Source organism: Phodopus roborovskii, unplaced genomic scaffold (genome assembly GCF_943737965.1).
Source record: "Phodopus roborovskii unplaced genomic scaffold, PHOROB, whole genome shotgun sequence".
Classification (NCBI taxonomy): domain Eukaryota; kingdom Metazoa; phylum Chordata; class Mammalia; order Rodentia; family Cricetidae; genus Phodopus; species Phodopus roborovskii.
The window spans coordinates 7,725,409-7,739,223 of record NW_026126575.1 but is presented as its reverse complement, the minus strand read 5'-3'; positions in this window follow the sequence as shown (position 1 = coordinate 7,739,223).

Here is a 13,815-nt window from a genome sequence, read left to right as displayed (position 1 = left end):
ATCAAAGGCTGACCTATAGAACTTCAAATACAATTTTGTATGTCATGATTACATGCTATGGCATTCTGACTCTTTTTTTTTTATTCTAATAAAATGTCTGCACTGGAAGTCTATCTTTCCATGTGTTCCTCATGATACACAGAAGGATCACTATAATGTATCTTCTAAACATTTTTGTGCATTACACATATATTATAATATCATTAAATTGAGCATAGATGTATTCTGAAATTTTAACATTTCTCTTGAAATAATTGATGACAAATGTGTGTATATCAAATTGAGGAGCATTTGTTTAGGGCTCACACAGCACAAAAAGAATTTAGGTGTGTTACTTTCTTAGTTGTTTTTCCATTACTGTAATAAAACACCATAACAAAAACCAAAGTGGGAAGCAAAGGGTTTGTTTCATGCATACTTCCAGGTGACAGTCTACCACTGAAGAACGTGAGGGCAGGATGGAGCAGGTACCTGCAGGCAGGAATTGATGTGTGGGGGAGTGTTGCTTACTGGTTTGCTTCCTGCTTTCTTGTTCAGCCTGCTTTCCTACAGTTCCCAGGACCACCAGCCCAAGGATGGCATTGCTCATATTGACCTGTGCCCTCCTGTATCAATTATTGATCAATAAAATGCACCACAGTCTTGCCCACAGGCCAATCTGGTGTGTCCATTTTCTCAGTTGAGGTTCCCTTTGCCCAAATGACTCTGGCTTGTGATTTTGCTAAAAGATTCCTAAAGCTTTTCCCTTCCCTTTTCTACTGTTCATTTCCAACAATAATCCTTCTTGTCTTAACACACACACACACACACACACACACAGAGAGAGAGAGAGAGAGAGAGAGAGAGAGAGAGAGAGAGATAGAGAAGTCATCATTAAACCCCCTGTCCAATTATATAATCTCATGCTAGTTTTCCTCATAGTTTTGGTGCTTCTGTCATAATGTTATAATTTGGGTGGTTTAATATGGTAAGAATGCCAAAACGCATTATGTGGCTGGGTAATTTCACAGGATAGATGAGGATTATTAAAAAATATTATGTTTTTCTTTCACTTGAGATAAAAAGAGTGATTAAGTCAGAGCTCAGAGTTAGAGCTGACATTGGAACCAGTTTCTTTTACAACATCAAAAGCAAACACTGTTTCCTGCATGCCAATAGTGTTAGTTGAGGCTTTCAAGTTAAGCATGTCTAAAATCTTCAAGGAGATATCTGGAAAAAAGCAAAAGGGAAACTGAACTAAAAGTTTAGCTAAATTTAGAGCCTCAGATGCCAGAAGCAGCACCAGAAGAAACTTTTTATATCTCTTCTTTCTGTGTCTGCTGTGTATATAAGGTATAGTGTAGTATCAGAAAACAGCAAGAATAGATAGATTTGCCTTTCTTCAATAAGAGACAAGTACACCAAAGTTGCAACTGTTTAGTCATTATTATAAAACCACAAGAGGCAATCTATAACAGTATCAAAAAATAAAATACTTAGGAATAAATTTAACAAGAAAATGCTGCAAAGAATTGCCCAAAGAAGTTAGAGATATAAAGGGAAAGAAAGACTTCCCATCTTCCCATTAAGTGTTAATGGACCTGAATATAATAGGATATTTGCTAAAAGAGCAATACTCCCCAACCTGATATATAGTCACCACAGCCTGTATCTGCTTTTCAGATGTCAGTTTTGCAGAAATTGGCAAACCACCCTAAAATTTATATGGAAATGTGTTGTGTAGTTGTTTTGTCTGAACTGAAACATTTAGTTAACACTCAGGAAATAAACCAAACTCACAAGACTTAGGAAGTTCCTGAAACTTATAAGATTCACAAGGCCCCTCCCCAAAGTAATATAGGCAATACAATTACTGTGGGTAAGAGATTCTCCAACCAGCCAAACTGCCCACAATTTGCTTAGGAAGCTCCAGGAATACAGCTTGAGTTGATACTCATGCTGGTGTGAGCTTTTATGTGATGTAATTGCTTTTCAGACATCATATTCCTATAAGTAACTCCTCGCCTGTAGTCCTGTAAGTAACTATAGTAAACTCACTGGTTCCCTAAGCTAGCCTTGGGTGGAATTGTCTCCCTCATCTGTCATCAGTGCCCTATCTGGGGTGAACAGAATTTTGTCACATCTTCCTAGGGAAAGTCACATAAAACAATATAACAAATGCCATATAACTAGGGTAATCTTGAAGTTGAATTTCAAATATAAGTACCAAGCTATAGTAATCAAGGCAAAGTGAGGCATAGGCCTAGTACCATCACTAGAATTGAGAGTTCAGAATTCTTTGTCTTCATGGTCAACAAACAAAAGAACAAATAAAAGAAAGCAGTGTTATTCACAACAATCTCCAGAGTGGAAAAACCCAAACATATATCAAATGATGAATGGATAAAAGAAGGTATGATATATTTCCACAATGGGAGATTTATGAACTATAACAAAAAGAATTAAATGCAGCATTAACACACAATGTATTGTGGACACACCTCAAAACCTTGATGCTGGGGAAAAGAAGGAAACTACGAAGATGACATGTGGTATGAGTTACATCCTCATGAAGTGTTCAGAATAGATGGGTCTACAGGACAAAATGTAGACCAAAGAATGAATGTGACTTTGAGGATGGGGAATTGTTTCTATTGGATATAGAATTTCTTTGGGAACAATTGATTATGATATGGGTTGGGCAACTCTAGAAAAATCAGTACCCAGGAAAGAGGCATTGTTGGGAAAATATGGGCTAGAGTTCTGCCTCAGGTCTATCAGATAGCCAAAAATATTACTGAAGCTACTATTTACATGAGTGTATGGGTGAAGGCATCATGAAAAGGAAGGAGCTATCTGAATAAATGAGAAAGAACATAAGGGTGTGGTAGTGCACTCGGGAAACAGGAGAAGTTGCATCTCTGTGAGCCACCCTGGGCTTGTAATAAGTTCGGGGAAAACCTGGGCTACATAGCATAGTGAGATACTACTTCCAAAAAAAAAAAAAGGAAAAGAAAAGAAAAAAAAAGAAAGGAAACACATTAATCATAGAGCACACACAGAGGCTAGGAGACTGGAATGATGAATATGGCAGATATTTAACTTTCTTGTCTTTTATTTGCTCCACTGACAGATACCCAGGGTTGTAAGAAGTACTTTGACTTGCAGAAAAAGTTTGACTAAATATTGTTTTTCCTTCTGTCCCTGAAAGATGCTTTTACCACAAGCTGTTACAAACTGGAGTTGGCTTCATCTGCCTGTCTTGGCAGCACACAAACACCACTGTGCAAAATGCCACCTGGAGACAGCAGCCATGGCCCATAAACTTAATTACTAACCTTTAACTCATAGCTGGCAAAGTCGATTCTGGAAGTGCCTCAGCTAATCAGGCCTCTCTGAAAATGCTAATCAATTGTTTGCCGTGTACCCTCAACTTAATTACTCCTGCACTATGTTGCTTTTTCAAAATGTCAAGAGTTCTCATTGGCAAATGTAATAAATCATTCCTCCATGGTGCTGGTAGCACGCCCAGCCCATTCCTCCCCGACATCTCATCTTGGTTTTGAGAAGTTGAACTTGATCACTTACTGCAGTGGCACCTTCCAGAGACAGGAGTCTCTCTCACTCAGCAGCCTAGCGTGGAGGGAAGCAGAGAGAGCTTTTCAGGACCTCCTTCTTTTGCCTGACACACATCAGGTGCAGCAGGTCTGCCATCAAAGGCTCGTGTGTCCAAATAGAGACACTCAGAGCATTTTAGACTTTCAAACCTCAACTGTCATATCAGAGATCCAATCAGTTTCTTGCTATTATTTGAACCCCAAATGACAGTGTCTCTGCTGCTGCTGCTGCTCTCACGTGATACAGAAGACGAACACAAATGCATCGCTAGAAGTCAGAGAGAAGGAGTCTGCTGGAAGAAGCAACCCAGTGATGGGGTGAAGGGCTGTTAGAGACAGACTTGGGTTTGAAGCATGAGGGGCATAGATACTGTCTGCTGGTGATGGGCAAGCAGGTTAACCTCTGTGAATCCTTTTTCCATGAGCTCTGGCTAAAGCAAGCAACAAATGCCTCTCTTCCCGAAACTCTGCAAAGGGCAACTTTGTATGCCTCCTAGTGGACATGATGAAATGTTTGGAGTCATTTTTAGTGATTGTAACTGCACAAATGGTATATCCAGTGGACTAAGGCTGAAAATAGGACTAAATATTTTTACACTGTACATATAAGACAGTCCTCCTGACAAAGAATAATCTAATATCAAGAGTGTAATAGCTGAAGCATGGTGTTGGAGCAAGGGAGCAGCTCAGCCTGTAAAGTGCTTGCCACACAAAACTTGAAGACTTGAAGCTAAATAATTACTTGACAACATACTTGTTAAGAGTTAGAATTATTCTACCAGTAGATAATGTTAATTTTGTTGCAATAACATGTGTAATATGAATTATTCTTGCTGTTAGTGTCTTTGTAATATTGCTTTTCAAAATAGTGATTGCATTTCAGTTTTGTAATTGTCATCCACACACAAACATATGCGTCAGCCTTAAAATTCCATTTGGTCTTTCAAGGGAAACCCTTCTTTGACTCACAGAGCCTTGGGAGTAAATCATGAGGTGACAAAAACCTTAGAAGGCCTTTGAGTCTGGTCTGACACAAAGCAGGAGGACTTCATCGGCTTTAAGATAATTATTCTACGATGCTAGTAGGTCAGTGCCTCTACTAATTGACTTTTCAGTTGAATTGTTCTCCTATTTAGATGGAAAGATAGGCCTGAATTTCCACAGTATGCCTGTCCCATAGGCCACCCTATGGATTTCTCAGATATTTAGTTCACATACCCATTCACCATCTGTCTTAGTTACTTTTCTACTGCTGTGATAAAACACCATGCCCCAAATAACTTGTGGGGGAAAGGATTGATTTCTGATTACACGTATACACTAGAGTCAATCACCCAGGGAAGTCATGGCCTAGCTCAACCAGAACAGGAACCTGGAGGCAGGAACTGATACAGAGGTAATGGGGGAGTACTTTCTACTGGCTTGCTCCTTGGGGCTTATTCACCCAGCTTTCTTATACCGTCCAGGACCACCCACACAGGGGTGGCTCTCATCCTGGTACGATGGTCCCACCTACATCAATTATCAATCAAGAAAACGCTCCACAGGTCAGTCTGGTAGAGGCATTGTCTCAGTTGAGATCCCCTCTTCCAAAATGACTGTAGCCTTTGTCAAGTTGACATTAAAACTAGCCAAGAAGCCATCCTACCTCTGCTCCAGTATCTATGGCAGGAACTCTCCCTACATATTCCATTCCTCAGGTTCCGTCACCCCATGGTAGGAGAAAGCTCCCCAACCCCCACTTTAGAAATTATCTTGTTTCATCCCTGGCAAGATGGCCATGGGTCCTGGTACTAATACTCTTGTTTGCATCTTGACCCTCAGCCCTAAGGATGGTAAATGCTTCAGTGTTTCCAGTGCCAGATCATCTCACTGCTCACTTCCTAGCTCCTAACATATGTTTTTAAATATACTGTTTATTCTTTTAGAATTTAATAAATTCGTACAATATATTTTGATCCTTCTAACCCTTCCTAAGTCCCTCTCCACCTCTTCCCCAGTTCATGTCCTCCTCATTTTTTATTTTTATAATACCTCACTGGGTTTGAGCTACCCATATATGTGTGGGTATGGCTCCATCCACTGGAGCATGGTTGACCTACCATGAGCCACACCCATAAAGAAAATTGAGTCTTCATTCTCTAGTAACCATCCACTATCAATAGCTCCTCAGCTAGAGGCTGGAACTTGTGAGTTCTCTCTCCCTCTTTTGCAAACTGGAGTATTGACTGGCTTGATTTTGTGCAGATCTGGGGCAGGCAACCACAGCTGCTGAGTTCATGATTGCAGCAGCCCTGTCATGTCCAAGAGACACTGTTTTGCTCTGATTTCTGGCTCTTAACAATCATTCCATCTCCCCTTCTATGATATTCTCTGAGTCTTGGAGGGAGGCCTGCTTTTTTTTTTTTTTTTCTATTTCATCTTTTCTGTAAACTAGCTTTTCTATGTTAAATATCCTTCATTGAGCTTGTATTATTTAAGGTTATTTAAATTCTGCTATAGGGAAAAATTAAGAAGCAAGTAAAAGGGACAGATGGAATTAAGTATAGGGGAAAATTAAGTGGCAAGTAAAGGGGGACAAATGGAAATAAGTATAGATACCAATATGATAAAAGTCAGGTATAGAAAATAGAGAACATATATGTGCTGAATATATACAAGAAGTGTTAAAAAAAAAAAGAAGTGTTAGAAGTTCATCTGGGGTACATTGCCATGTTTCTAGGGCCTGCATGCTGTTTTTGAAAAAAAAAAATTCCCTTGTGTTCCAGATAAGAGGTACTGTCCATTAGCTTTTTGAAGCATGCCTGGATTCAACTTGGGCTCAGTTATCTCCTCTAGTAAAACACAGGAAGCCTCATATAGCAGGGCTTACAAACATGGTCAAAACATTCCACCTCTCCTAGAAATAAACAGGCTTGAACTGAGGCTACCCATCAAAGGGACTGGTCAACCAGTAGTCTTTGAAATCTGATCTCTAGGTGGCACAGCTGTGGCTCACATCCTACTAAGCACCAAAGACATGAGTTTAATAAGCTCAGCAATTCACCCAGAATTTGTTCTGCTCTTCATTGGGCACTTAATGTAATTACCTTGTTTAATCCTTGTATAATCCTGAAGGTAGCTATTTGCAATCCCTATTTTACACATTAGTAATTGAGGGCCAGGGAAATGGCAGCCCTCTGTCACAGAAACAGAAATTAGCCATTTAACAATTGGACTCATTGACAGTGGAATCAGAATGTGGGGACTCAGTCCCCAGCTTTGCTAGTTTGTAAGTGGGTTACCTTGAATGCTTCATGATCTCTTGGTTCTGTTTGCAAAATGGAATTCAAAGTTATCATGGAGATGTAATGAGTTACTATGGCTAAAGAGCATACAACTGAGCCTAAGGTGATCTGGGCCCTAAATCATTTAAGCCTGGTCTGTTTGACCTCAAATCTAGCACCACCCTGCTTGAGCTCTTCTGGAGCACTCTTAGATTTGTTTCTCTCAAATTGTGACCTGAAGATGTGTTGCATAGCTCTTCCAGAAGCCTGTGTAAAGTTTCCTGAGAAATGCAAAGCAGCTGTCTCTAAAGAAACTTTAATGAGGGGCCGGTAGAGGAAGAACATGATTCCAGGCAAAGCCCACCTCACACATAAGGCCACCTACTAAGGAACTGCAAAACAGAAACTAACTGTGCTAGGAATTTGTCTCACTCGTGCCAATGGGACAAGCTCTTTTATCTCCACATTTCTGGTTACTAGAACACACAGCTGCAGAGAAAGAGGTCAGGGCTAGAGAACAAGCTAGGAACACTAGCTCAAGGGCAGTTCTTAAAGACTGCAGCAGCTGAGAAGGGAGACAGGATTACAGAAACTATCCTAACTAACCAGCACTTTCTCAAGATCCCCAGATGTTTTTACACACACACACAAAAAGGACATTCTTATAATGAAGATCAGAGCACATGTGTGTGCATGTCCATGTTCATGGTAAGGAAACCATGGTAGTGAGAGCAGAAAGAGGCCTGCCACACTGTGTCTGCAAGGACACGGAAATGAAGGCATGCCACACTGTGTCTGCAAGGACACGGAAATGAAGGTCTGCCACACTGTGTCTGCAAGGTCATGGAAAGGAAGGCCTGCCACACTGTGTCTGCAAGGACATGGAAATGAAGGCCTGCCACACTGTGTCTGCAAGGACACGGAAATGAAGGTCTGCCACACTGTGTCTGCAAGGACACGGAAATGAAGGTCTGCCACACTGTGTCTGCAAGGACACGGAAATGAAGGCCTGCCACACTGTCTGCAAGGACACGGAAATGAAGGCATGCCACACTGTCTGCAAGGACACAGGAATGAAGGCCTGCCACACTGTGTCTGCAAGGACACGGAAATGAAGGCCTGCCACACTGTGTCTGCAAGGACAGGGAAAGGAAGGTCTGCCACACTGTCTGCAAGGACATGGAAATGAGTGCTTGCCTTCTCTTGTTTTCAGCCCCAGACCTCAGCTCATGGGACAGTGCCACCTCATTTTTAGGGTGACAGCTCCCTCTTCAGTTTAACTTTTCTGGAAACATCTTTCTAGAAATACTGATAGGTATATTTCCAAAGTAATTTCCCCTCCTGTCAAGCTGACAAGATTAACTACATAGGAAGCAAGAAATATGGAAACAAGGAAGTCAGCAAGATTTAATGGGGGTGGGGACTTGCTAAACTTTGTGGGTTTTTACAGAGTGGAAGCCTCCAGTGGCTCACTGAGCCATGTATGTCAGACGTGCCATGTGCCAGCAAAGCACGTTCTCTGGGGCCCAGCTCTGACCTGCTTCCAAGCAGCAGACACAAAAATTTGCACTTATTTTATGGGAAACCTAGATTTCCCCGGCATTGAACGAACAGAAAGCTGCAAGATGTCCTAGAAAGAAAGACCCAACTTCCACTTCTGATCTGTGGAACTTTGTAGTATTTTAGACCATTATGTTTGGGAAGTTTGCCTTGAGAATTTAGGTTGATTGCTATGAAAGAGGTAAATTCATAAGCCACTAGTATTTCGTGCCTGCCCTTCATACTTCAGTGTGAATCTAGTGAAAATATTATGTATTACAGTCTTCTAATGACTCAGAGTGCCTCTGTGCTGCTACACCTGTGTTTGTGTGTGTGCACACACAGAAATGACAATTAATCATCCTTTTCCATTTCCTACCTGCTTTGTTTAAAATTGACTCTGTAATTATTCATAGCCAATGTGGAAGTAAGAAAAAACATTAAGAACCAGTATACTATATTCCATTCTCTTCACTACTATGGCGACCAAAGCCATCTGTTTACATGATTTACACTGAACAGAGGGAATCCTCACTGATTTGCCTGTAACCATGCAGGAGTGAAAATTTGCTATGCTATAAGGAAGTATTATCTTACAGTTCTTCACCCCAAATTGCATTAGCAATGGAAGTTTGTTAGCTGAAATATTAAGATAGTCTAAGGCAGTGTTTTTCAACCTTCCTTTAATACTTTAATCTAGTTCTTCATGCTGTGGTGACTCACAACCATAAAATTATTTTCATTGTTACTTTATACCTGTAATTTGCTAGTTATGACTCATAATGTAAATATCTTATATGTAGGATATCTTATATGTGACCCATGTGAAAGGGTCATTTGAACCCCAAAAAGAGTTGCAACCCATGGGTTGAGAACCTTTGGTCTAAAAGCTGGAGAAATAGTTCAACAGTTAAAAACCCTTCCCCTTCCTGCTTTTCCAGAAGGCAATGGTTTAAATCTTAGTACCTACATGGTGTCTCACAACTGTCTATAAATCCAGTTCTAGGGGATCTGATGCTTTCTTCTAGCCTCCTCAGAAACCAGCACAGACATACATGCCAGCAAAACATTTATGTTGTGTGTGCGTGTTGTGCACACACATACACACAAGTAATTAAAACTATTTTAAAATATATTAAGATAGTCTAAGAGTAGTATATTTGAATTCAGAAGGTACAGATCAAGTCTCGGCTCAAACATTGATTTGATGTGTGTCATTAAGGGAATTCTTAACCATCTCCAGACCTAAGTAGAATTAGATTAAGCTACTTAGTTGCTAAGATCCCTTCTGCCCAATTCTAGTTAGCATACTATAATTCTGTGAAACCCCATACTGTTTTTATCGTTTTAGTTTTTAGCTCTCCCTGACAACACACTACTATAGGACATAACTGGTGATGTTAAGTGTGTGCCATTACAGACCCTAAGCAGACAGATAGGCTTAGTGAAGAGTCGTGGCACCCTAGGTGCCTATAAAAGTCTAAAAGTATTTTGAAGGAAGTCCTAAAGGTCCACATCTACATTTGCGGGACACTGCCTGGTACTTGGAAAGCTTAATCATTTGCCTGATTGACATCCAGAAAAGAATCTTTTAAAGAAGTCTTGTTGTTACATTGAAGGGTCTGCCAGGAAAAAAAAATCACTGGTCTGAAACTCAGAGGTGTTGCTGCCACTAAGGGATATATTTTCATCTGTGTTTAAACTGAGGCACAACGTCTGACTCATACTGAAGAACATGTAGGTTGTAGCTGACTAATAGATTCTTTCTCAGATTTAGGACTCCCGTGAGCTTCAGGCAGCCACTTAGCAACTAACCCCTGCATAAATGGATTCTCCAAACTCCGCTTTGTCTAAGACACGGTGGGGCTGTCGAAGTACTTGTCTTCCCTCTTAATCCCACGTGTGCAGTAACTCTCCTGCCCTCCTCTTGCTTTTGGTGTTTCAGATTTGGGGCTTTGGCTCTGGGCTATAGCAGCCAGAAGTCCTTTGAACAAGACACAGAGGGTCCATGTTTAAAGTGGGAACCATCCTTTAAATGCTGAGTCCATGTGACCAAATTCAGTTCCTAAGCACCTACGTGTGGCTCACCATCACCTGTGTTTCCAGCTCTGGGGACATCTGGTGCCCTCTTCTGGCCTCTGCAGTCACGGGCACACATGTTCCATAACACTCACATAGACACATACACCTATGCATAAATAAAAATAAATGTTAAAACAAAGCTAAGCTCTGAATATTGGTGGGAGGAAAATGCCAGTGGGTGAACTGAGGGACAGGAGACACTCGGGTAGGAAAGGGCATGATGGCGATCATGGGTTATTTCAGGGCACACTGCGGTTCAGAGGATGAGTGTGGCCTCCCTACCTGGTCCACCTTTACAGGACTTCTGAAACAGAAGATGTCCTTTTTCACTGCCTCTCTGCCTGTGCTTTGTCCTCTCTGAAGCTGCCCCAGCTGCTGCCACCCCCACCCTTTTACCCCTAGATTGATGGTGTTGGACCTCCTATTTCTGTGATTCATTATTTTAGAGGAACAGAATTTAAAGAAGGAGACAGCAAAAAATATTGATGGAGGGGTCTTCTATTTTATTGTTGTTTGTTTGTTTGTTTACATTTGAACTGTTTCAGAACTTGATTTGAAATCTGCAGGCTTGTAAGTTATTCCTCATCTAGATAAATAATAATTACTACTACAAAACAAAGCTTTTGCCCTAATGCCACATAAAGGGAAACATGACCCAAATTGTAGTTATAGGTTCCACCCAGTGTAAAGCTGCTTTTATTTGGCTTCAATTACAAAGTTCCTCTTATACCATATTTTATCTTTTCCCATGTTTAGCTGATTTTAACATTTTTCTTTCTTTACTCCTCCCTGACTGTTTAGCAATTGAGATGAGCTTGTTGTCCTCTGTCTCAGTTTCTCTCTTATTTGCTCTACTTGTTTTCCTGTCTAACTCTATTTCCATGCTCTTAAGATTTCTTTACCCTTTGCCACAGTTCCTAGTAGAAGCTGTCTCAATTGCTATTCTATTGCTGTAAGAAAACTCCATGACCTAGGCAACTTACAAAAAGAAGCATTTAATTGGGAGTTTGCTTACAGTTTCAGAGGGTCAGTCCATGACCATCACAGCAGGGAGCATGGCAATAAGCAGGCAGGCATGACCCTGGATCAGTAGCTGAGAGCTTACATCCTGATGGGCAGGCAGGAGGCAGAAGAGAGAGAGTAAGGGTGGGCATGGCATGGGATTTTAAAGACGTAAAATCCATCCCCAGTGACTTACCTCTTCCAACAAGGCTACATCTACTGCAGAAAGATCACATCTCCTAATTCTTCCCAAACAGTTCTACTCTTTGGGGACCCAACATTCAAACATGTGAGCCCGTGGGGCCATTCTCATTCAAATCACCACACAAACCATAGTAGTTCTTATTTGGTATTGCTTCAAAGGTATTTGCCAATATCTGCATTATAACAAAATATTTTATTTTGCTAAAGAGTTACAGAGGTGATTCCAAGAAAGGGTGGTCTCCTACCTGTGTCTTTGGAGCACCAATAAAGTTTCATGGAAAACTTTCATCATGTTCTTGATTAAATATTGAATGTCCCTGATGGTAGATTAAATGTAGTAAATATTCTTGATCCTCCTTCTGTGTGGCAAGCTTTCCTTGTTTTGAGCCTGGCTGCCTGTGTGGCTGCTTTAGCTAGATTTTTTTTTGTAGCAATTTCATGCTGAATGGATGACTTTAGGAGGATGCCAGCTGTATACCTTTTCTCTTGGAACACTGACTCCTGGTGCCTACATCCCCGAAAGTACAGCTGCTCTCAACCATACTGGAGAAGTTGTGTGCAGGTGTAGCTGTTTACCCTAGGCCTAGCTGAGCCCCGCTTGCTAGGCAAGACTTCAAGCCAAGAGTAAGCCTTTCAAGGGACTCGCAAAGCACAGTGTGGAAGGGTTACACTATTCTGGACTAGAATAAAATGTTTATTTTGAGTCATTCTGTTTTGGGATGAATGGTTACCCAGGATGAATTAGGTAGAACATCCTAAATGCTGCCAGCCTGACTGCACCATGTGCTGGAGGCTAAGATCACCTAACAGTAATAACTGCCCCCCGTTAGAACAAGTAGGCACTAGAAAAGCCATTGACTACCCTTCTTTCTGCTTATTAGCTCCTGCTTATCCAGAAGGTTCGATGGAGAGTCTAGAGAGAGAGGACACCTGCCGGCTCTCCGGTAAGACCATGTGGAAATATTAAATTAATAATTAAGACAGAGCTAGCCTATAAGAAACTAGTACCTGGCCAACAGCATTATATCAAATACAGAGTCTCCGTATGTTAATTGCGGCTGGCATGGCGGAGGGACAAGACCAGTGGCGGGAGGAAAAACCTTACTCATTACAAGGTTCTGTAGATGATTGAAACCCAATCCATGCACTCAACATACAAGACATTAATATTTATGTCTCCAGAGCAATTTCTACTTTTAAGCTTTTATTCTACTTACATGTGTTCCATTGTCTCGGTCAGCAAAATGACTTTTGGGCAATTTCTACATGCCCTCCAAGATCAGTGTGCTTTTAAAATATACGTTTTTAGGAGGGTCTCATTTTTTAAAGAATATTCAATGCAGACAATACATGGTGTATAAAGTCTAATGTATGTGTTCTTTTTTAAATAAATTTTTATTTAAATTAAAAGCAATCTTATTTTACATACCAATCCCAGTTCCCTCTCCCTCTTATCCTCCCATGTTCCCTACCAACTCCCCAGGGTATTTGTTCTTAATAGAAAAAGTTAAATAATCCTTGATAATGCTTGGATTTGAGAATATGTTGAGAGGCTCTGAATTCTGCTGAACCCTTTTGAAATTAGTGGTCATTAGACTCGCTGAATTCAAATTGCCAACATTTTCTTCCCTGCAAACAATTGCAACTGCAATCTTGGCTCAGTTCTTTAAGATTTCCCTAGATTTCTGAGAATCTGTGTGTCATGGAGGACAGCTACACATTTTAGACAAAATTTGGGGTTCCCTCTCTCTGACCTCTTCTGTCTGCTATTCCCCCCACATGTACACTCCTTTCCCAAAAGCCATGGGAATGCTGCCATCTGATTTTTCAAGCCTGTAATACTGTAAGCTTCCTCTGTGTATCTGAGTCACCCCATGTGAACAAGGGACTGTCCCCGGGCTAAAACCATCAGGAAATAGAAACCTTAACAAAATACCGTTTCATTCTGTCAAGTGCAACCCACTACAGAATTGGCATCTTCTAGTTGCTATCCAAGGCTTTGGCTACATGTTTTGTTCTGATTTGTTCATAGTTGGCATGTTAGTCAAATAAAAATTACCCCAAAAGGAACTGCTCACTCCTTTTATAATTCTCCAGTTACTCATTTCTCTCCCGTTTGTCCCAGG